The sequence below is a fragment of the Octodon degus genome, unplaced genomic scaffold (genome assembly GCF_000260255.1).
Source record: "Octodon degus isolate 3935 unplaced genomic scaffold, OctDeg1.0 scaffold00112, whole genome shotgun sequence".
Lineage (NCBI taxonomy): Eukaryota > Metazoa > Chordata > Mammalia > Rodentia > Octodontidae > Octodon > Octodon degus.
In genome coordinates this window covers 8,957,424-8,980,888 of record NW_004524688.1, presented here as the reverse complement: position 1 = coordinate 8,980,888, position 23,465 = coordinate 8,957,424, and the positions used below count along the sequence as shown (strand labels likewise).

At 54.0% G+C, this 23,465-nt stretch overlaps 1 protein-coding gene across 4 annotated transcripts in view; it reads right to left on the bottom strand.

The window, feature by feature from the left end:
• The window catches only part of Rbfox3 (RNA binding fox-1 homolog 3), a 406,036-nt gene that overhangs the window by 302,917 nt on the left and 79,654 nt on the right, over positions 1–23,465 (bottom strand). For all 4 annotated transcript variants that reach the window (XM_004639517.2, XM_004639518.2, XM_023699282.1 and 1 more), the window contains exon 2: positions 3,849–3,978. The gene's annotated coding sequence lies outside the window, so the exon portion shown is untranslated. The remainder of the gene's footprint in view (positions 1–3,848; positions 3,979–23,465) is intronic.

The window sequence follows — 23,465 nt, the reverse complement described above, 5'->3', positions numbered from 1 at the left end:
TTTTTGCAGAACCGAGGATTGAACTCAGACCCTTGCACTTGCCAGGAAAGCGCTTATTCTACTGAGCCATCTTCCCGGCCCCTCAGGAAATTTTGTTACAGAAACAGAAAATGAAATGATGTGTTTCCTCTTACAGCTCATGTCGCCCTGGCCAGTGCTGTGCTGATGGTCCCCACATATCTTCCAACCTTTGTCTTAGCCTGCCCCCAGGTGTCCTGGTGGCTGGAGACGATCAGGGCTGTAGCAGTAGAACACTTTGAGATGAACCACAGAGGCTACTTCAAAGCCATAGCGCTGGGGCTCACCTTCCTTGAATAGCTGTGGAGGACACAGTAGGTAAACAATGTGCCCCGAAAGAAGTACGTCTTAACTCCTAGAGTGAATGTGTTTGGAAATAAAAAGATGGGATCACATGGGGGTATGGTAGGTTTTGATGTAATAGCTGATGTGTTTGTAAAGTGAGGGAAATTGGGACACGCACACACGACACACACACACAGACACACATGCGCACACACACAGAAGCATCATGTGAGGCATCAGATATACAGACACACAGGGAGACTGTCACATGACGACAGAGACAAGACGCTGACGTATGCGTCTAAAGCCAAAGAATGTCACAGCCAAGGCACAAGGGGAGAGGATGGGATGGTTTCTCCCTGCTGAGGCCTGCACTGGGGATATCTGACATCCAGGACCACATGAGAATACGCAGCTATCCTGTTATCCCGCTTGCTCTGTGGCTCTGTGTCACAGCAGCCCCAGAAGGCTGAATTACAAGACCAGGATCATCACTCTGGTGCCACGCCTGACGTCCTGGGCCCTACAGAACAGACCCTGCCCTAGATGCTGATGGCCACGTCCAGCCTCTTCTCAGATGGGCCACTCTCCTCCCGGCCCCAGCACTGGAGTTACATCTGGAGACTCCTCTCACCCGTAATTATTCCTAATGCTTTAACACACAGTGACTAATGGGCTCTAATTGGACAGCTCCAGCACCGAGAGGTGGCCCAGGGATCTCGCTGATAGCACCCTCTGTGACCCACGGAGCCTCCCGTGGCTCACACATGGAGTGCAGGGGTCCCCAGGAAAAAACATTGGCTCGATTTTCTATTTTTTTAAAAAAAGAAGAATCACACCAGCACCAGCCGATAAGCAGTTTTATCCTTCACCTGACAAAGACAGGACAAAGAAAAGGACAGAGGAGAAACTGAAAACAGATGGAAGCGAACACCACGAAGGCCGCTGAGGTCGGTGGCATCTGTCTAGAGGCAGCCCGGAGAGCGCCGGGAGCAAACCCAGCACCAATTAGGGGAGGCTCGGCGAGAGCCAGGAAGATTCCAGCCCCGATTTCCTCTTCCCAGGGAAGAAGAGGGGAGAGAGCCCCACTCCTCCCTGACCGCACGGGGCTTGGGTGTGACTACACACATTCCAGTGCTACAGTGAGAGGGCTGGGCGCAGTGACATCACCAGCAGAATGGGGGCCTTGGAAGAAAGAACGTGAGATGTTTAAGAAACACAAAATTATTGGAGGAGGGAGGGGACAGAGAGAGAGAGATAGGGACAGGTGGGAAGCAGCTGAGGGGCCCCGGTCCTCATTTCCTGATCTCTGTAGCACGCTCCTGGAGCTGTTCCCGCAGCAAATGTCCAGGAGAGATTACAGCTTCGAAGCCCCATGTCCAACCTGAGCCCACTTTTCCAACTCCATGTGTCAACAGAGGGGAACCGCGAGTGTTTCTAAATGGACCCACATTTCCAAAGTTGGCTCAAGCTAGTCTTCACATTAAACTCAGATTGGAGAAGATACCATTAGAGAAGGAGGAGGCCCCACAGCATCCCTCAGCAGAACCTGGGGGGATGAGCCCCCATGCACAGGAATGTCCGTGTGAGTGTCAGAGAAACTGGCTGCTCCTCCCTCTCCGCATCCCCGCTGGGCAGACCACCGTGCCATGGGATGGCATGGAAGGCATGCCCACCACTGATTCGGGCAACCTGTGCCTCAGTTCAGCCCACGATGCCAGCACCCCTGTGATGGATTCTGGTTTAACAGCTTTTAAAAACAAGCAGACAAGAGACAGGCATGATGGATGAGTACAGGAAGTGTGCTCATCGGAGATGATTTATGGGAAAGTGTTCGTCACGCTCCCGGGTGCAGCGCAGCTCCAAGCGGCACCAGAGGACGACGCGCTCCCACCTGCACAGGGCGGGCAGCACGGCTTGACTTGCTCACCCACAGCCCCAGTGTGCGGTGCCCCTGCCTCAGTCACCTGCTGTCCTGCACAGAGGCCCCTTACTTCAAGCAGAGGACTTGGCTCCCCCTGGGCTCCTGGACAGTGGTGCTCCCACTCCTCAAAACCATCTGGGGAAGAGCCATCTGGCTGCACTTGCTGACTCTGTGGAGATAACCCTGCAATGTATAGTGACGTAGCTTGGGAGATTCTGGCTTGTCCCATGAGAGTGGCAGGGGCAAGGGAAGAGGAAGGGAGAACAATGTGTGACACCCCCCCCAAGCAGGGATTTGCTCCAGGATGCTGGGGGAGCAGGGTTGGGTGGGGTAGGGGGCTGTGTCTCCTCTCTTCTTGGACAGCCGAGGAGTCACCTGCCCAGGGCCTCAGGCATTGCATTTGGAGACAAATCTCACTTTTTTTTTTTTTTTTTTTTTTTTTCAGAACCAGGGATTGAGCTCAGGCCCTTGTGCTTGCCGGGGAAGCACTTATTCTACTGAGCCATCTCCCCAGCCCTGACAAATCTCACTTTGCAGCAGATTAATTTTGACCCATGTTTTAAAATAAGGACTTGGAATTTACCATTCAGTAAAACCCAAACTGAACCCATATGTGAAGGGATGAACTTTAAAACGGGATCTCACGGACGGGGTCCTTTCTAAGACAGAAGGAAGGATCTGAGCAGGGCAACGGCCTGGGAGGAATCTGCTCCCTTCCCGCAACTTGCGGAAGGGCTACTGCCCCTGGCCTAGATGGGCACCCACGGCAGGGGGGGGGGGTAGTGCCTCTCTGGAGCCCAAATCTGGGTCCACATGAAGAGTTGGAGCAGAACCCCATGGATCAAGGTACGGGCAGAGGTCAGGAGCCTGGCACACCTGGCTGCTGACCCCTGTGCCGGTCTACCTCAGACTACCACCAACCCTCCCCAGGCTGATTAAAAGACAGAACATCAAGGCCACACGCAGGCATCTGGGATGTGTGAGCCAGCCCTAAGCATGTCTCCATTAAGGTCCTCCCAAGCCTCTGGGGTCAGCAGAGTGACAGGGCGCCCACAGACATACCTTGGCACACTTATGACAACACTGAGGAGCCCTGTCAGTGTGTGATGGGGGTTGTTTCAAGCTTGGCCCCAAAGCTGGCCCCAGAAATCCCTTCGCATCCATTCTGAGTCCATGCTCCCCACCCCAGTCACCCTCCCAAGACAAGGTGGAAGCTCCCCAGCTGCGCCCTGTGGCTGCTCCAGCCTTCCTGCTCTGTCTGTTCCCACATAGGAGGCAGCAGTACCTTCATACAATGCAAACTGGGTCATTGAAGCCCTTGCTCAGGGACCGTGGTGAGCGCCCATTGCCCTTAAGACAAAATCCAACAGAACCAGCAAGGATTCTCACAACCTCTCTCCTTCCCCTTTTGCCACTCTCTGCTTGGCTCCTCAATCCAGCCTCACAAAGCTCTACCGGTTGCATTCGCCACCTGCCAGACCTTCCCACCAAACCAGAAGCCACTGTGATCCCCCACAGAGCACCCCGCCCCGGGACTTCTCTGTAAAGTGAAATCACCTCATAGATTCCCTCTCAGGTGCAAGCTCAAGAGTGTGCATAACAGGCTAGGAGGGAGCCTTACCTGGGGCCAGCAGGTGCGGAGAGTGTCGTCGCTGGGCAGGGGGGGGTCCCAGGGAGGTTCTGAGGTACAGTGTCTCTGGGAGAGCAGGCACCCCTGGAAGGGCTTAAGTTCTCAGGGGCAGAGTTTCAATCTGAAGGAAAAGAGAGAAAAAGCTTTCTGAGAAATGCATTTGAATCATTTGTCTTCATTTTAACCTAAACAAGTTCTAGTACATTATTAATAAAGGAGAGGAAAAGAGAGGAGAGGAGAGGAGAGGAGAGGAGAGGAGAGGGAAGGGAAGCACGGCCCAGCTTTGCCTCCAGGGATCAGCATCTCTTCTTCCAAAGAGCACTTTTGTTTGTCACGCCCAGGGAAATGAAAGAAATCTGAAGGAAAACAAACCACGGAACTTTGTTACTAAACAGCCGCACATGGGTCCTTCTGCTCTGGCCCCCCACCCCACTTTCTCTGGTTCCCCAGCTCTAAGGTGCTTGGATAGCACCAAGCTGCCCGTCTCCTCTTGGGCCTGCTCCTGCTTTTACTTCTGGAAGCCTTCACTGTCAGCCCTCCTGCAGCCACCTCGTCCTGCTCTTTGTGTGAGATTGGTCAGCAATGCTAGCGCCCTGGCCACAACCCTCCTACCGTCCCACTTCATTCAGAAACAATGTCCAAGGCTGGGGTGAGTCCAGCTTTGGGGAACCTGAGGTCTGCGGGATCTGGGAAACTCGCTCTCTAAGAAAATAAGGCAAACATACCAGCTGCTCAGCTAAGCAGCAGGCCCTTGTGGCTGACTTAGGCATTCGTACAGCGTGGTCCCTCGCACCTCCGCAGCCCTAGGTCCCCTCCACGTACCATATGCACACACCTCCCACCACATCCTGTGGAAGGGCCCTCCCTGCCTACTGCATGGCTTGGTCCCCTGCTCTCCTCTCCAGAGGGACTCTGAGAATGGCACTTCCCCAGGAGGCCGTCCCAGACCAGACACCCTGTAAAAATCACTGAGGCTTCTTGGTATCCCCTGGCCACGGGTTCTGCTTGAAGGCAGGAGTGAAGGAAAGAACCCTCACCCTTAGTCTCTCCCACTAATGCTCCTGGCTTGGCTTACAGCAGCGTCCCACCTGCAGAGCTAGGTTCCAAGAAGTGGAAAGAAGCTGGTGGATACTGTGGCTTCCAAAGTGGCAGAGGACGGTGGGCACCTTGGCCCTGGAAGACTTCTGTTTGCTGTATTTCCCCCACCCCAAATCATGTGCCTGCTGTCAGGACAGTAGAAGGCACACATGACTCGGCAGATCCGCTCCGTCTGCCCAGAGTCTGGCTCTGGGTCGTTACAGGATCGGGCTGGGAGTACCAGGGAATACGTGAGCTCCCCACCTCACCCCACTGACAGAAACCTTTCCACCCACCCATCAAGGCACTCTCAAGTCAGGGCTCTAAAGAAAAAATGCTACTACTGTTAAAACTCTGTTTCTTTTCCTAAAATTCAGCTACTTAAGCGAGCACAACCCCCACCCTAGTCATAGGTGCAGCACAACCTCACAGAGAGCCCTGCGGGCCCAGGGAGAGGCTCGGCAATGCCCGCCAGTACCACACTCAGCTCAGGCAGCCGCATACAGGTTCTGGGCACAGGAAGGGGTGGAAACACCCTGGCTCTGGAGGCAGGAGTGCCCTGTCCTATTTCCTCAGTCTGAAGACAGTGAGGGAGAGGCTTGGTTGTAGAGACAGGTGCGCTGGCCTCTGCAGGAGAAAGACAGGGCCCAGAGAAGGGAACCAAGTTGACTGCCGGTGGGCAGCTTGCTCTTGGACCTCAGGGCTGAGTTCTCAGCAGCTGACACACAAGGCAAGAGCAGCATTCACTCTGCAACAGGTCCTGCAGGGAAGAAGGTTCCGAGTGGGAGGTCTGAGCCTTCGCCGAGCCTGAGGCCCACTCCCCTTGCCCCTGGTTTCAGCAAGGCCAAGGAGTTGCTGCAACCAAAGTTTCTCTGGTCTCTCAGAAGTTTCAAAGAGATCACACACGATGCTCTACGATCCAAGCGCTGGATGTGACACCCAGGAGCCGGCTCTCACTCTCCCAGGTCACCCATTCTGCACACAAGTCTCCCACAGGTTGGATGGTGCCTGGAGACTCCGTCCTGCTCTATCCTCTTACCACCTCCAACACAGAGAATGCCTGGGCTGGGGTGGGCTGGCTGGGCACCCTGTCTGGCAAGGCCATCCTTTTACCCTCATCTGTTCTGTTCTCTGGCCTTCGAAGCAGACAGAGCTACCTGCTGGGGCCGTGGGGGCAGCACAGGAAGGCATCAGGAACAATGGGCATCACACAAGGACACGAGGACAGAATCTATTCCTGGGAGACCCAGTTGCTTAGTGGAATGGGTGGGGGACAAAGATGGACATGTGAAAGCTGCCTGGCCAAGACACCCACCCAGGGTCCCTGGTACCTTTGTCCAATGAGGACAGAGAAAAGGACCAAAGACAAGGAGGCGAGGGTGGATAGATAAAGGGACCTGCCCTGCCCCCTCACCACCACTTTGGTCTTTATTGTAAATCCTGAACCCCATTCCACCTATTCCAGAGACAAATTCCTTTGCATCTCCCCGCCCAGAGCTGAGCCACAAACTAACCCCAGAAAGAGGCACCCCCAGCACCCCACCTCTCTCACTGTGCTCCCCTGAGCCAGCTCACCCATTATTTCCCTTTAACACATCCTACACAGCCCGTCTGCAGCCACTGGCTTAGAGGCTGAAGATGCCACAGCTGTGGGCGGGGACCCACCCCAGCACTGGCACCTACCAAACCAGCCTACCCCCGAGTGTCCAGGACAAGGGGCAGCCTGCGCCCTCCATGACCCTCCTAGCTGCCCTGCCAGGCCTTACCAAAGGGCCCCACCAACATGGTTTTGCTTTCCTCGACCTGAGCCGAATGGGAGATAATAGAACAGCCTATCCCCTGTCCTTGTTTGTAAAGGCGCATCTTTGTTCACTTTGCAGATGTACCCAATACCCATCAGCGTGCACACAGAACACAGGACCATAACCTCAGGGCCCCCAGGCATCAAGCTTGGGGGGTGCTGGCCTTGTTGTATGTGTCCTTGCTCCAGGATCATATGGTGAGGTCATGGGAGGCAGATGGCAAGAAAGTAGCCTCAGAGCCTGTCTTGTTGCCCTTAGGTAGGCTGGAGAGTGGCAAGGCCTATGGAGGGTGGGTGTCTGGCTGAGTCTGCCCAGGGCCCCGGGGTCCAGCGCTCAGTCCTCGCCACCCTGATTCGCCGTTCTCATGGGCGAGTGTCCGGTGTGTCTCTTTGGGGTGTGGGGAGCTGCATCCTTCTTTCTCTGAAGCACATTCATTGCAGCCCATGGAGAGCAGAGTGCAGAGCCAGGCCCCTGCCGTCCAGCCTTGGCAAGCATGCTGTCCAGTGCAGGAGCACATGGGGTGCGTCCAACTGTTGACCTTCAAGCCAGAATGTTGTCCCGAGCCTTCTCAGCTCTCCTGTAGTGGGTGAGGAACTCTGAGCCCACATCCCATCTCTCTCTCTCTCTCTCTCTCTCTCTCTCTCTCTCTCTCTCTCTCACACACACACACACACACACACACACATACACACACACACACACAGGCTGCACCTCTGACTCCAGGATCCCAGAGATGGTGGAGCACAAAGGTCATTGTTCTATTTCTTTTTTTTTTTCTTTGTGGTACCAGGGCTCAAACTCCAAACCTTGTGCTTGCTAAGCAGGCACTTATGCTGCTGAGCTATATCCCTGGCCCTGCAAAGGTCATTGTTGACTACAACTTTTGAGTCCTCCTTGATCCCTCTACCTGCTTCTTTAAGATCCAGCCCATTTGTTTTAATGATTGAGACCCCCTCCAAATAATTTCGGGTCCCAAGGATGCTTAAGTGTCTCAGCAAGCCTGAACATGGGCAGTGGGGGACTCGGAAGCTAGAAAGTGTTGATTAAGTGTGAGCCTGTCCAGAGATAAAGTTATGCCCCACAGCTGGACAGAAAACTCAGTCTCAGAGAAGAATGGCAGAGACCATCCCCAGACATAGCTTCTCAGCTAGTCTCCTTGCCCACCACATGGGCTGGCCACTCCAGCCTCTGGCCGCTGAGCCAGCCAGCTCCCAACTTTGTCCCAGTGACAGGAGGCCTGGGGCTACCATAGGTGCATGGATTGCAAAAGGTCTCTCCTGTGATTCTTGTCACTGGGACGATACACTGGAAAAAAGCAACATCTTGACTTCTAAAAAGCATCATTCTGTGAAAAGTAAGCCACACACAAAGGGGGAAGGAGATGGGGGAAGGAAGGGGGACAGAGAGAGAGAGAGACACTAAAGGAGGGACAAGGAACTGTGGGGGCCAAGGCAGTCATGCAGCCTGAACATAGGGCCCTGGGGGGATAAGGCAGAGATGGAGTTAAAGTTATCACAGCCATTGGAGCAGCAGCCAGGCCCTGGCAAAGAAGAGGTGGGAACATGGGGCCCTGGGACAGGAAAGAAGAAAGCAAACACGGGAGGAGCTGCTGGGGCTGACCCAGATGGCCTTAGACAGAGGCCTTGCCCATGGTCAGAGCATGGATGTTTGTCCACCGGGAGGTCCAGAGTGATGGGCAAGCTTCTGCCAGAAATACAGGAGTCAAGATGAGGCTGGGAGAACCCAGGCAAGCCATCACTGTCAGCACTCATGTGTCATCAGGAAAGGACAAACCTCTAGGACGCAAGGAGGGCAGACCTCTCTTGGTGTCTGTCCTTGGTTATGAGAGATGAAGCTAGGGAAGAGGAGGGAGAGGCCAGGTAGGGTGGGCCATGTGCATGAGGCAACCCTGAAAACAGGTAGGGGTTAGACGAGGCTGCAGGTGTCACTTCCGTGCCCCAGGATGCTGATGCCCAAGGGTGGGGTGCAGCAGAACGACCTTCACAGTCTCCACAGCAAAGCAATCGAAGCCCAGTCAAGAACTCCAGGTCCCGAGACCCCTCGCATCCTCTGTGGCTTCTGCCAAGAGGAGCCTGACAGCAAAGTGTAGGTCCAGGCTTCTCCCCAGATCCCAAAGAGGAAGGTACACTTGGACTCCAGGACGCGTGGGCAGCCTGGGGACATCACCGATCCTTATAAACTAAGGCTCATATGAGGCAGTGGTTTTGTTTAAGGGCAAAAGTCCAGGCATCAATGAGAAGCCACCAAAGAGCCAAAGGGGCCTGTGAATGAAGGAGCCCCTCATTTCCTGCCCTCACCCCAGCCCCACCAGTTCTGGGAGCTTGTGGAGTACTGCACAAGGGTGGCCCCATGGGCAGAGGTGGTTGTGCAAGCGAGTGCAGTCTTGAAGTCCAGGGTCACAAATAATCCATTGGCTTAAGCGCCTTGGAACAGGCCACCCTCTGTCCCGCCATCTGAGAGCTTGGGTGACCTTCTGGGAGTTTGGGGCAGTGCAGTAGGAAGATCTTGGAGCAGGGCTTGCAGGCCTTGGTTCCCCTCTTAGCGCATCCATTCCAGGCTCTGTGACCTGGGCAGGCTGAGTGGCTCTGGTCCCTCCCTACCAACTCGTAGGCAGCTCCTGCTTGGTGCCAGATGCAGCCCCAGGAGCCTGGCATTTGACAAGTGCAGTAGCAACTCAGTCCCCATCTACCAGGCTTGTGTGTCACCTCGCCAGCCTCCCTGCAAGAGCCACAAAGAAAATATATGGAAAGAGCTTTGCACTAAATCAAAGCAGCACTTTCTCCCGACACCCCAGGCCAATGCCATCGCAGAGCTACTGGGCACTGGGCCTCTCTGTAAAGGTCAGATACGCCCTACTCAGGAGCTACCCAGAGGCAGGTAGGGCACCCCGAGAACAGGGCTTTCTATACCCCTTATGGTGGTGTCGCCAAAGGACCCCGAAACCTTCAGAAAGCAAGTGTTGTATTTTCATCGTATGTTGTTCTTTTGTTTGTTGCCACAGCGAAGATCCGAGGATCACCAGAAACATGCCTGGACTTTTGTCTGGCCTCCCAGAGGGATCAGAGACCTGGTAGACAGAATCCCTGGAACCGACTGTGTGTCTCAGAGGGTCCTTCTCCACACCCACGCTTTTCTTTGCCTGTTCATTTCGTCACAGAGAGGGAAGCTGTAGCCTTTCATTTCTGCCTAGCAGAAAGGCAAAAAAAAATCTGAGCTGCGGCGAGGATTTAGAACTCATTTTTAAAAAACCATTAAAATATCCCAGGCAAGGAGCTCTTCATGGTACCATCCTGGCAGTGTCTCCAAAGGACCCTAAAATCAGAAATCAGACTCAGGCTCGAAGGGCACCAGCTCCTTAGGACGCAGAGTCCTCCTTGGGGACCCTCCCACTCCATAGCACAGCATGGCTCCACCTCCTCGCCTTCCTTTCCTCTTAAAGTAGTGGCTCCCTCCATGTCCCTGTCCCTTCTTCCTCTCCTCTCATCCATCCTCCATGGCAGCTTTCAGGGCTGCTGGCTTCCTCGTCTTCCTGATTGTTTCTCGGTATCCACTCCCTCCAAAACATAAACTCAGTGACAACAGAGTTTAAAATGAGACGCAAACCAGGGAAGCAAAATATGCTATGACCAAGAAGAAAATAACAAGTAGCAGTGCATTTTCATAGTACAGATGATGGAGAATATACCATAGTTCCAATAAATGAAACTCCTCCTCCTCTTCCTGTTTTTAAACCACTCTTACAAAACCCGCCTCACCCCCTCGGCTCCCCTCGTGCCTTATGAATCTTGTCTCTGGCAAAAAAAAAAAAAATAATAATAATTTGGGTTTTATTATTCTGGCATCTGGTGGGAGTCTGTGACAGTGTTACTGTAGTTGCACTTCTTCTGTTTTAATACCAGCCTATTTTAATAATACAGTGTACCTTTTGGTATTGTTGAAATGTTACATTATTCAACGCATCCGATAGGAATGGGAAGGGCCTCGTGTAATTTATGTGTCCTCTGTGCTGTGTTTAAAGCTCCCAAAGTGGAAGGTGTAATTTGAGAAGTGATTTTCCCCAAGGTCGCCCAGACAGTCTCTGGAGAACAGGCTGGTGCTTTCTGTCCCGAGCTCGGGCTGGGGCTGGGATAGCAGCTGGGGAGGGGACTCTAGACCTGAACCAGAAATGACCCCCAAATACAAGAATTGTAGCCCAGTGGTGTGGCTCACCAGACCCCTAGGTGTAAAGCAGCCTTTGACGACACAGGCTGTCCCAGTGGTCTACACCTCCCCTCCCCACACCAGGCCAGGGTCCTGCCTCTGAACCCAAGGACCAACAGGAGTCACGGCGGAAGGGGCGCTGTACATCTAGCTCCTCTTTCTGGCCCTTCTAAAAAGCAACATTGCTGTGCTGGGGGTGGATGCTGGGGAGATGCACAGTGCTGCAGAAACCTGTCACCAAAGACTTGCAGTGGAGGAATGGCAGGCGACCGACCATCCCACACAAGTGGGACAAGCGAAGGCTCCCACATGGCGGTAGATCTCCATGGGGAACCTCGTTTTGCTCTGCGCCAAACCCAAGGTGCTGGGCATACCGCCTGGTATACAGCAGGTGCTGAAACAATGCATCTGGGTGAAAGAGTGATGCACTGGTGCACAGAGTCGCTGCACTCACGGGGGAGGCATCACAGTCTCCTGGGTAACGGGCCCTGGGATGAATCAAAGAGAGGAGGGGGAGCGAGAGGAGAGGCCAGGACAGGAAGAAGAGACAGCAAATACTGGGTCGTGAGAAAGAGGCCAGCAAGACGCCTTCTAGGAATGCAGATAATGCAGAAGGCGGTTTGGAATCAGAAGCACCGAGAAACGGGACTGGCCACGGAAAGCAGGAACCAGATCATGAAGCACCTTGAATGCCACCCCAAGGTCTTTTTAAAAATACATTTGAAGAATTTTAAGCAGGAATCTATGCAGATTTGTGTCTTATGAAATGTGCTTTGGTGCCGGTGGACAGCAGGGTGAGAACAAGGCAGGCATCTCAATCAGTGGCCGCAGGTGATCAGGTGAAAACGGCAGGCTTACAGAAGGGCGGAGGAATCTGATGGACGTCACCCACAGGATCCCGTGAGCAGTCCCATGGGGAGGAGAGAACAGGGGAGTAATAGAAGCCACCTCTGCGCTTTCTGGCTTGCCCAGCTACTAGGCAGGGTGCCGGCTTGTAATAAGGTTGGGGAGGAGCTGGGAGGCCCATGGCGCCAGGAGAGTCGACAGCGGGCTTCCGCAGGGCTGACAATGTCGTTGACTACTATATGCAGCCACGATGCGGTCTTTGGCGCCTTTTCTTATGTTAGAAATGGCCTAATACAATGTTTCATGGTTGTGGGCTGAGTTCAGGCTGGACATGGTGAACCAGAAGAGTCCGTAGTGCAGAAACAGAGAGGTCCTGGGTAGGGGGCTGGGTGCTCCGTCCTAAGGCTTGGAAGAGTCTTGTCCTCGAGACTGTGAGGAACAGCGTAGGAGGTAGCAGGGCTGTGTAGTAGAGCGGAGGTGCATCAGGTCACCGTGGAAGATGCCGGCCACCATGTCAGGAGGCCCTACAAGTGTCTAATGGAAAAACTGAGAGAGATGGAAGCTAGCAGTCCATAGGCCTAGATCCAGCTCCAGCTCCACTTCACACACCGGCAGCCAGGCTTAGTGATCCTCAACGGAGCCCCTGCCCCGTGCTACTCCCAGGTTCTTAAACCCCAGAAACTAACAGCTGACAACTAACTGACAGTTGTCTGTGGCCGTAAGTTTTGTGGTGGTCTCTCACATGGCAACAGATAACTAACGCAGAGATCACTTAACACAACAGGGACCACAGCCATACACACAGATAAGAAGCCCAAGGAGCAGCTGAGATCAGAATCACCACAGGGGACAAGACTCCACAGGGCTAGGTGAGTCTTGCCAAGAACAAGGTGGGGGGCCTCAAAGGAAGGAGGGCAAGGGTAAGAAACACTTGAAACCCAAAGGATGCAAGCATCCCCAGCAGTAGGCCTGGATACTGCAAGGGCTCACTGGGACCTGGGCTCCTAGGGGAGCAGCTGCCCCAACTGCATCCTGGCAGAGACCTTCTCACATGTCACCTCTTTGTCTGGCTCCTCTCATCTCTCAGACCTCAAGTGGAAACCCATCTTTAAAGGCAGCTAGGGATTCCAGGAGCAAAAAAAAATAAAAATAAAAATAAATAAATAAATAAATAAATAAAGGCAGCTCCCCGCCACTACCCATGCTAAAGTCATCCCCTGTCCCAGGCCCCTGGTCACTCTCTGTCATAGCTTCCTGGTACTTGTTGCAAATTATTATATTTCATTATGCTTCTTCACTCTACCATGATCTGGGAAGGCTGGGGAAGCTCCGCTCCATTCGCCACTGTAAACCTTGAGCTTGATACGTCCTAGGCCCTCGGTATTTGTCGGAGAGAAGGAAGGAGAGGCAAAGTCAGAGCTCTGAGTTTCACCCAGTGCCAGGGTCAACAGGTGAACCAACCATTTCCCTCCCACCCCACCACACACCTACCCTGGAGGTGGGGCTGCTTGGCTGTGCAGGCAAACATAACTGGGGTGACAGAGGAGAGGGAGAAGAAGGGAAACCCTGGATGTGGGCCTGACAAGATCCTCTCACACAGGCCAGGTCCACAGGAGAGGACACCCCGGCAATGCCTTACCACCTTCGATATCCAGCACACATGGCCCACCCATGTCGGGCCATGCTCACAGTGCAAAGCAGTGTACATCACAAGCAGGTCCTATGAGTCCAGAGCCTGGTGGAGCAGTGGGCAGCCAGACAGGGGTAGCACAGCATCCAGTCTACTGAGGGAGGCCCGGAGCCTCCTCCCACCTCCCATCCTGTGGGCCTGGGCACAGCCACAGCCAGCCTGTGGGAGCAGGTCTCTTACTGCCACACAGGTATGAGAGCCCACCTTTGTTCCTCACCTGCAAAGCACCTAGCTGGGCTGAGGATGAGTCCATGTCCCATGACTTAAACAGGTGAATTACAACACTCCATGGTACCTGCTATAACCTGGGGACACAGGGTGCTGAGGGTGCAGAGGGCAGGACAGGGCCGGGATGGGGGAGCAGGGTCAGCAGAGGTGCCGTGAGTGGGGGTGAGTGAGCCACCCTGTACTGTAATGGGCAGGCTTGGTTGGCTGAGGACACTGGTGGCAGAGGCAAAACTAAAGAACCTTGGGGCCCACTAAAGAGTCAACCACATCATCCTGCCTGCTGGAGAGTGGCATTTTCAGCCAGAAGCAGGGCCAGAGACCAACCTGCACACCCCCAGGCATGGAAGCCCCGCAGCAGACACGTGGGGGCCCATGCTGGGGCCAGCCAGAACTGAAGAGCATTGGTTCATCTGACCCAGGAGCCAAGGGACCCAGGCAAGGTCAGGAACTTGCTTGTGCAGATCTGCCCAGCAGCCATCTCTCAGGCAGGGCCTAGAGGGGCAGAGAAGCTGGGGTGCATCCTGGGGGGCTGAGGGAGAAGTAGGAGGCTTCAAGGAGACAAGGGAGGGAACCTGATCTTTGTCAGGTTTGGGGGTGGAGCATAAGGGGCACAGGGAGGAGGGAAGGGAGGACACAGGTGCCAGGGTCTCTGGGGCTCGGGGAGACACAGGATAGAGATGTAGGGAGGCAGGAGAGGGCATGGGGGTGCGATGGGGCCAGGGTAGATGAGGGACAGAAAGTAGAGACACCTGGAGACCCTGGGCAGGTGAGGGGGGGCAAGAAGCTGGGTGTAGGGATTGGTGGCACAAGGGACCCAGGGGATTTCAAAGTGGGGCCCTTTTGCTTTGGGGTCACAAAAGCCAATGGGTCTGGGGGAAGATGCATTCATTCTTGGATTCCTTTACAGGACCAAGGAAGGTCTGCTCCTCCAAGCTCCCCTCTTTGGGGCCTGAGGTCGCCTAGCTGGCCTTAAGACCCCCTCTCTGCCTGCAGCTTTTCCCACAGAGCATTCTTAGATGCTCCTATCTTAGGTTGTCACCAACCTCTGTGAGACACCCCTCATCCAGCCTTGGCAGTAGGGAAATGACTCAAGACAGTCACATGCTTTTATAAAAATCATCACTAGCGATGGCAACGACACTTGCTGTGTACACACGTCCCAGAAGAACTCCCCAGACGGCCTTGCTCTGGGAGAACTCCGGCCTCGGGGAGCTAAATGCCTGGGTCCCTGTGTGAGCACTAGGTCCTTGCCTGCCCTCCAGCTCCCCCAGGAATAGGAGGCAACAAGGCAGACTGCAGCCAGAGAGATCTGAGGCAGACAGAGCACAGAAGGACTTCCAGGCAGCCCACTTAATTAAACCCACATCCAGGGGAGGATGTTTTATAGCCTTGTTCTTTATCCCTGGCCACAGCGATGCCCACCGCTAGTGGCCCACATGTCATCTCAGGTGTTCTCATGATCTTCAGGTGTGTGCTGGACCATCTGACTATCTTCTTTGGGTCTGGGAGTCCCTGAGGACATTGGCCACCGCATGAAAGTCTTCCTAAGTGACTTGGGTACACAGGCCCAGGAGCTCTCACTACCCTTTCCTGCCCCAGGACTGGGCTTCAGGCAGGCTGCCCCGTGCTCCTGCTCCCAGGCACCCTTAACCCAGAGGAAGCGCCCACTAATCCAGCATGAGAACCGCTGAGCCACCTGGCCCTGCTGCCTCATCACCCCCAAGTCCTCCCTAGCCCCTCAACATGACCCCAACTCAAAGGATGTTCGGCGGGGGGGGGGGGGGGGGGTGTGGTGGGGGGGGGGGGGGGGAACGGGAAGGCTCTATAACTCAATTATGATGATGGCTAGAGAGTTGTGTGCATCGGTCAGAACTCATTGGATTATAAATCCTGTACATTTCATAGTGTATAAATTACTCTCTGTTTTTTAATTAAAGAAAAAACTCTCCTCCTGGGCTGGAAATAGAGCTGAAGTCAAAGCTTCTCTCTCAGGCCCCTGAGGCTGCTGAAGGGTTCTGGAGTCTTCCGGTGGGCAAAGACGAAGCCAGAGCCTAATCAATATGTCTGGGGAAAGTGACAATCAACATAATGATGCTGCAGAGTCCCAGGCTTGGGGCTGAGACGCGCCTCCACCCAGGTTTCTGCCAGCAGTGGTGGGAGGCCAATGCCACAGTGCTCCGCCCAGAGCTTAGGGCTTTGCTTACAAGCTCCTGTAGTGAGAAAGAGGGAAGAAGCACTGGGCAGGTGGAGCAAGGACTGGGGAACACACACTCCAAGCACCTGGGTAAAGGCTACGGATGGGGTCTCTCTGATGTGGGTTAAAGAAGCTCCCCTTTCCGTCGGAGTCCAAGAGCTACAACAACAGCTACCAACATTCCCCCATAATCTGCCCAAGACTTCCCAGGTCTGCAGAGGTGACTGCGGGAGTCCGGAGCTTCCCTTCTGGCAGCAACAGGGACCTGGATTGGACTGGCCGCTCTGGAAGGAACAGATGTTAGGCAGATGTGCAGAGGTTATGGTGAGAACAGCTGTGGATGCAGAGGAGCAGAAGGCAGAGGAGAGGAAGGGGAGGGGACCTCGTCCTCTCAGCGAGGCTCTGCATTCCCCTTCTGTCCTCTTGTCTGAGTGTGGAATCCAGACCGAGGCCCAGCAGAAGGAGGCCTAGCTACTCAAGTTCTGACTGACTCACAGCCTGCTTTGTCTGCAGGATGCTCTCCCGAGGGATCCAGGCCCACCCTGCCTCTGCCTTCCTAGAAATTCCTTTTCCTGTGAGTCCCTTTTGGCCGCATTCTTACAACCCAGAAGATAGCTCTTGGTTCATGAAAAAGCCCATGAGGAGAGGACAACCTCCCAGGAGCAGCATGGCACAGCAAAGCAGAGAACACATTTCAAGATGAAGCTGAGATCACTAGAGTTGCTGACCCCATCCATCCACCCATCCATTATTTACTAACTCACCCTTCTACCCATCCATCCATCCATCCACTAACCCATTCATCCACTCGCCATCTATTCACCTGCTCAGCTATGCAGACATCTACCTACCCACCCTTTATCCACACGTTCACTTACCAACTCATTCATCTACCCCTTCATTCACTGGCCATCTATACACCTGCCCTCCATTTATCCATTGTATTCATGTATCCATTCGCATACCCAGCATTCCACCTATCTATACATCATCCATCCACCCATGTATCCACCCATCTATCCATGTGTATATTTGTCCATCCCATTTCCCATTCATGCATGAAGTAACCCCAGTGAGAGGAGCAGCAAACAGCCGAGAGTAGAAGCAAGAACTGGAGGGCAGTGCTACAAACACTTACGGATAAGGCCTCTATAAATCTGGGCTCACAAGTGAAATAAGCCTGGATCAAAATTCTGACTCCGCTCTCACTATTTCAGGGCAAATTACTTAACCTCTCTCAACCTCAGGCTACTCACCTATAAAGCAAGATAATCTCCTCGTTGGGTTACTTCAAGACACAAGATCATGCACACAGAATGCTTGGTTGAGCGACCAGTCTGTGGCAAGCCCTCAGGGTGCAAGGTGACCATCATCTCTGTCATCAAAGTCAGACCACATTCCTGGGACTCCCTCCCCAGCCACGTGCCTTTGTCAGGGCACATTACAGCGTTCTCCTCTAAAGACAGGGGTCTCCCACACCCTGCACACATCTGGGCTTGGCTATGCGACTTGTTCGGCCAATAAAAGGAAACAGACAGAATGGCGAGCCAACGGCCAGGCTGATAGCTCAGCGGACTAAAGCACCTGCTTAGGCAGAGTGCAGGGTCTGGAGGTTTGATCCCAGGCCTGCCCCCAGGGCACCCTGAAACGGCAATTGAGACTGGGCGCGGTGGTGTGCACCTGTAATCCCAACACTTGAGAGGCTGAAAACAGGAGAATCACTACATAGTGAGACCCACCTACATAGTGAGATCCTGTAGACCCTGCCCTAAATACAGAAGGAAAAAAAAAATGGAGAGCCAGATAGAAACAGCCTTTTGTGTCGCTCACCATTCCGTCATTGCAAGGGTTAGGGCTTGATCTTAGGAGGAAGCTGAAGGGCACCTGTCATACAGCAGCCTAGCCACACCCAGCCTGGAACAGAGCCACAGATTTAACCCCAGGCCCTTGAAGAAGCCCAGCCAAGGTCGGCTGACCCCCAACAAGATCTAAAGACTTGTGAACAATTTTGCTTTTAAAGTTGTTGTTTTAAGTAGCTGGTCTTGGAGGGCATATGTTGTTTTGCAATGGTGAAGTGATATGCTTGGCCCCCTCAACAGCCCCATCCCCCCCCTTTTCTTCCCCACATCAAGCACATGATTATAGTCCTGCCTCCTCTAGAAAGGACAGAAAAGGGAAGCCATCTGTAAGCAGACGGTGTGAAGCCTCAACCTTCCTGCCTGCAGCCCCGGCCTGGTCCCTGGAAATAGGAAGTGACATCACTGCCTGGGAGGAGGAGTGACGGGGAGGGAAGATTGGCAAGGCCGGCAAATGCAGATTCCAACGCTGGAGATGTGTTTGTTGTTTGCCTGTCTTTCTACTTATTTACTTTTAATTCAAGGTAACCCAATTTTCAAAATCTCTAGGGAGCAGGCACTCTGGTGGCGGGGAAAGCAGGGGGATCTGCCGTGTAAATTGCTGCTAAGAGGAGATTAGGGCCACGCGGAGGTGCTGCGGCGTGGTCCTGCGGGCACATTAGGGATTCTACACAGCGCACTTGCCATAAATCACTTCTTATTCAGCCCCGCTGCTGAGGGGCTCAAAGGTCGATTTTCCACAGTTATGACAACAAAAACTAAAATTGGGTCAAACCTGAAAGGTATTATCTTTCTCCTAGCTGCTAAATGCACGTGAGCAATGAGGCTGCTTAAGCAATGTGCCCTGGCAGAGTACGGGTCCCTCTGTGGACAGATGAACCAGCGGAGGGGGTGGGCTCAGCCGCCCAGCCACACCCCCACCTGTCCAACAGAAGGGCCAGGCTCGAGGTCTGGCTGGCACCAGGAAGCTTTCTGGCCATGGAGGTCGGGCATCTGAAGCCCATGGCTCCTTCTTCCTGCCTGCAGAGCCCTCCTCACAGCTACCAGAGAGCAAGCATGTCCTACAGCCCAGGACCCCACAGGCATGGGGAAGAGGCAAGCCTTGTTCTGAGTCTCTGGCCCCACCTGCTTCCCCATGTCATCCATCATCCCGTTACACATTGGGATCTGGAAACTGAGGGGCTGAGGATGCGCCCCAGTCCAGGCCCTCCCACCAAGGATGTCTGGTCTTGACCAGGAGAGACACGCAGCCAGCAGCCAGCGCCTTGGCCCGAACAACACACCCTCCTCCTCCCGCGTCATTTATGTGTAGCCTGCACACATGGCCCCGGTGGGGCCCTGCCCTTCAAAGCCTCACCATCCCCAGGCTTCACATGTTGTCCTGTCGCTTGAACTTATTTCTAGAAGGTGCCCACTACATCTCACAAGGAAAGGGAAGGCAGAGAGTGGGAGATACAGAGGGAGGGGGATGTTTCCCAGAGATGACTGCATCTTTTAGGTAGATGGCACTCATTAGGACAACAGGTGGGACCTGCTGGGTGGAGACATGCCCCTAGCAACTGGCTGGGCTTAAGCTGGTGGAACCTGGTGACAAATCCAAGAACCAGTCACTGTTCCAATCTCAAGCCAGGTCCCCGTGAGCCCCGATGGCGAGCCCCAATGTTCTCACTGGCAGACAGGGCCTAATATGACCTGTTGACCAGTTTCAGGAATGATGTGAGACTAGACATGTGAAAAAGCCCTTAAAATATCAAGCTACTTTGTGACACCCACACTGTGACATGGATGAACCTCACGGACATCACATGAAATGAAATAAGGCCACATACTGTAGGATTCCACTTCTAAGAGAAGCCCAGAATGTTGAATCCCTAGAGACAGAAGGTGGCTAGGCGCTGGGAGCACAGCAGGGTGAGGGTTCAGCGGGAACAGTCTCAGTTCAGGAAGATGGAGAGGTCCCAGGGATGGACGCTGGTGCTGGCTGCTCAGCACCGTGGCGGTGTTGAGTGCCACGGGATGGTGAACTGAAAAATGGTCCAGATGGCAAATTTTATGTTGTGTGTATTTTATCACTGTAAAAACTTAGTATTTAACTATTATGCAGATGCAAAGTGACGCCCTGAAGAAAGTTCAGGAACATTTCATCCCCACCTGCCCCACCCCCACCCCCCTGCCCCAACCCCTTCTTGGGTCAGGGAGCAGCTCAAATCAAGCATTGTAATTAGAGAAAAATGAGATTCTGTTCCTCGCTGCCACCTCCTCCCACCTTCACCACACTCACCAAGGCTGCTGAGGTGCCAAGACTTATGGTACTGCATGTGAAATAGGAATAGGAAGCCAGTGTGCCCCACAACTGCCCACGGGGGCCAGCCCGGCCTTCAAGAAGGGGCCACTCCATTGGCCACCTTGCAACCTCCCCCAGCATTTCACAGTGACTCCTTTAAAGCTTCATGTCAATCAGCTCAGGCCACCAGAACAATGCCACACGCTTGGAGCTTAAATAACGTTGATTTCCCGCAGTACTGGAGGCTGAGGTTCCAAAGTCAAGGAGCCGATATAGCCAGGTCTGCTGCAAGCTCTCTCCTGGCATGGAGATGGGCATCTCTGTGCTGTGTGCTCATACGGGGATAAGACAAAGAGCAAGCTCCCTGGTGTCTCTCACAAGGTCGCTGTGCCATCCTGCTTTAACCCTAATCTGTACCATCCTGCTGCACCCTCCTCTAACCCTAATCTCCCCCCAAGCCCAGCCCCATACAGTCACTGGGGATGAGAGCTTTAGCAGACCCATTTAGGGAAGGGCACAATTCACTCCACAGCAAGCACTGTCAGACAGAACGAGCCACCAGGCCCCCATGAAAGTGCCAGCCCCCCTCAGCACTGCATTGGCCTGTAGAAACCAACTGTGAGACCAGGGTCTAATGTTACGTTTTCTAGTCGCCATACTAAAATACCAATCAATGGTGACCTTTATGGTATTTTAACAAAACATATGCAGAATACCATTTTGACAGATAATCAACCTAATGATCATCAGTGAGAGAATTTATACCCTGTGCCTCGGGCTCAGTCTCTGCGGTCCATTGTGTGCTTCTCATGTCCTGCATATCCCAGCCCAAATTCATCACCTTCCCAGCAGCCGCATGCGACCTGTGGCCACCGTACTGGATGGTTCAGGAGAGATGTCTCCTTCCACGTGCTGTGGCCTCAAGACAAAGGCGATCACTGGGAAAATGGCTAAGGACAGTCAGGGCAGCAGGCTCCTGGGAACTGACTGGCTCCCTCACTCCAGCTGTGCATAGCAAGCTGCCCTGCTCTAGCCAACAGGGTGTGACCTGTGGCCACCATATTGGATGGTTCAGGAGAGACATCCCCAACTCCAACACACACCATGGAGGCCTTTATGGTATCAGCCTGTAAGCACTGCTCTCTGTTCCTGGACTGCAGAAGTTAAAGGATGCACCCCAGGAAGTGGCTGGAGGCCTCTGGGGAAACAGACCTCCTGGACGATGCTCTTCCCAACATACTTTCCTTATCTAAGCCCTGAAAGGCCCTCACCTCCTGCCTTTCAGAGGGGCTTGAAACTGGCAGTGGTGCTGCCCCAGATCAGACCCTGGTCCCTCCTAGCTACAAAGACCCAAGTGATGCATGGAGATCTGTCCCCTGGTGCTGGTGACTTCAGTTGGTCCTGAGGGCCCACCACCATGGGGCTCTGGCCTGGTACACCAGGGCTCCACATTCCTAGCTGTAGTGTAAGGGAGGGGATCTGGACAGTTCCATGGCCATCTCTCCATCATCCAATCCATTCCAGTGGTAAAAGTCCACTCTGGACAAATGCACACCTGCCCTCCTCAAGGCAGGGAGGAGTAGCGCCAAACCCATGCCTCTCCTGGCCCGGAAACCACGGTGTTCTCTAAATGACAGCTTCTTAGGCAGCATGTGACACCTCTGGTCATTACCTGACAACCACTCACTCCACACAAGTCCAGGTAAGAGTGATCCCTGGGAACGGGTGTCAAGCCACTGTCCTCAGGAGAAGCTACATTCCCAAGAGATGTCCAAAGGATATCCTCCCTGGTATTGGGGTTTCTAGAGACTTCTCAGAGTCCACCCACTGAGAGTCTTCTCTCTCCTCAGCAGATGGGAAAGCAGAAGCAGATTGCTAAGCAGACCGGGAAAGCTCAGCTCAGGGAAGTAGGCACTTCTGGGCCAGGGAGACCAGCACAGTAACCGCACTGTGGTGAAAGCCTCAGACCCAGTTTGTCCACCAGAATCCTCTACCAATCAGTTTCCATGCGTCCTCTTCATCACAGGCCTGAAGCCAGCCTCAGGTCCCCACACAGGTGTTCCCACAATTCTTGCTCTAGAAGAGTTTTCAGGTTGCTTGATGACACAGGAAACATCAATAGGCTTCAGAGCTCTGCAAAGCCAGCAGGCAGGATGGAATAGAATCCGGATGGCAAAAACAGGACAGTCCCTGAACTCTAGCCATTCTAGGGATGAGGTGATGCCCAGGCCGCGGCTACCATGAGATGCCATTGTGGGTTTCAGCACCAGGAGGCCGGCAGAGGCACGCTGCTGGTCTGGCCTATGCAGCAGTGCCAAGTTCCTGTTAGAGGGCCTGCAAGTGACCCACCCTCACCTGTGGGTTTCATTAGGACAGAAGGCCCATGAGCTGTCCCCAGGTGGCAAGGAGTGTGCATCACTGGTAAAAGGAATCCCTGGAGGACAATGACCTGTTAGGTGCAGGACAAGAGACAGACAAGCGCTGGTGCCACGGCTCCCCATGCTGGAGGTTTGCCACACTGTTAGCAGCCTGGGGCGCTGCCCTTCTTTGCCTGCCTTCCTCCTCTGTCCTGCACGCCCTTCTTGTCACTTGTGATTCTCCACAGCACTCAGCACTCTCCACTACCCCTGGCTCCCGCAGGCCTCTGCAGCCCACTCTGCTCTGTTGGAGCTGACTGGGGTTTTAATGACTGTCTGGGGCACAGACCAGCTATACAATCCAGCTCCATGCCCTGTCCTCACCAGCCAGCCCAGATGGCGACCTGGGAGCCCATCCCACATGCCCTGCCACCTGCTACAGCCCTGCCCAAGCTGCCAGTCCCTACAGACATCACAGACCCAGAGCTTTCACAGCAACCTCAGATCCCATCTTCTGGGTTGAAATCAACACACTCACCCCTGGCATACACAGTGGACACCTGGAGAGATTTGCCATCCCCCATACCCAGCCCCAAACCAACAGAGTGGCATTGGGACAGGGCAGGCACAGGTATATTTCAAGCCTCCTCAAAGGAACTGAACAGCCTGGCCCTGGGGAACAGTATAGAGCTGGATCAGTTATCACACTATGACAGCATCATAGTGGCTGGGGAGGCCGGGACTCGGGGGTCTGTGCTCCAGTGTGGGTGGCCCTTGCCACAGGCCCAGGTGGGAAGAAGAAGGCCCCATATAGGCCCCAGAGGACACAGCCCATGAAGTCCAAGGCTACCTGCACATGCTGAGAGTGCAGTGCTCAGGGTGACCCCATGGCTCTACCCCAACGCTCTCTTTTCTTCACCATGATAGGTTTCTAAGGCAGTGTCGGACCAGGAGAGCTCAGAGGCTTCAAGGACCAGCTCCACCTGTCCTTCCACTCTCTGCAGGACATCACACCCTCACATGACACTCTCATTCCTATGCTCAGTGAGCCCC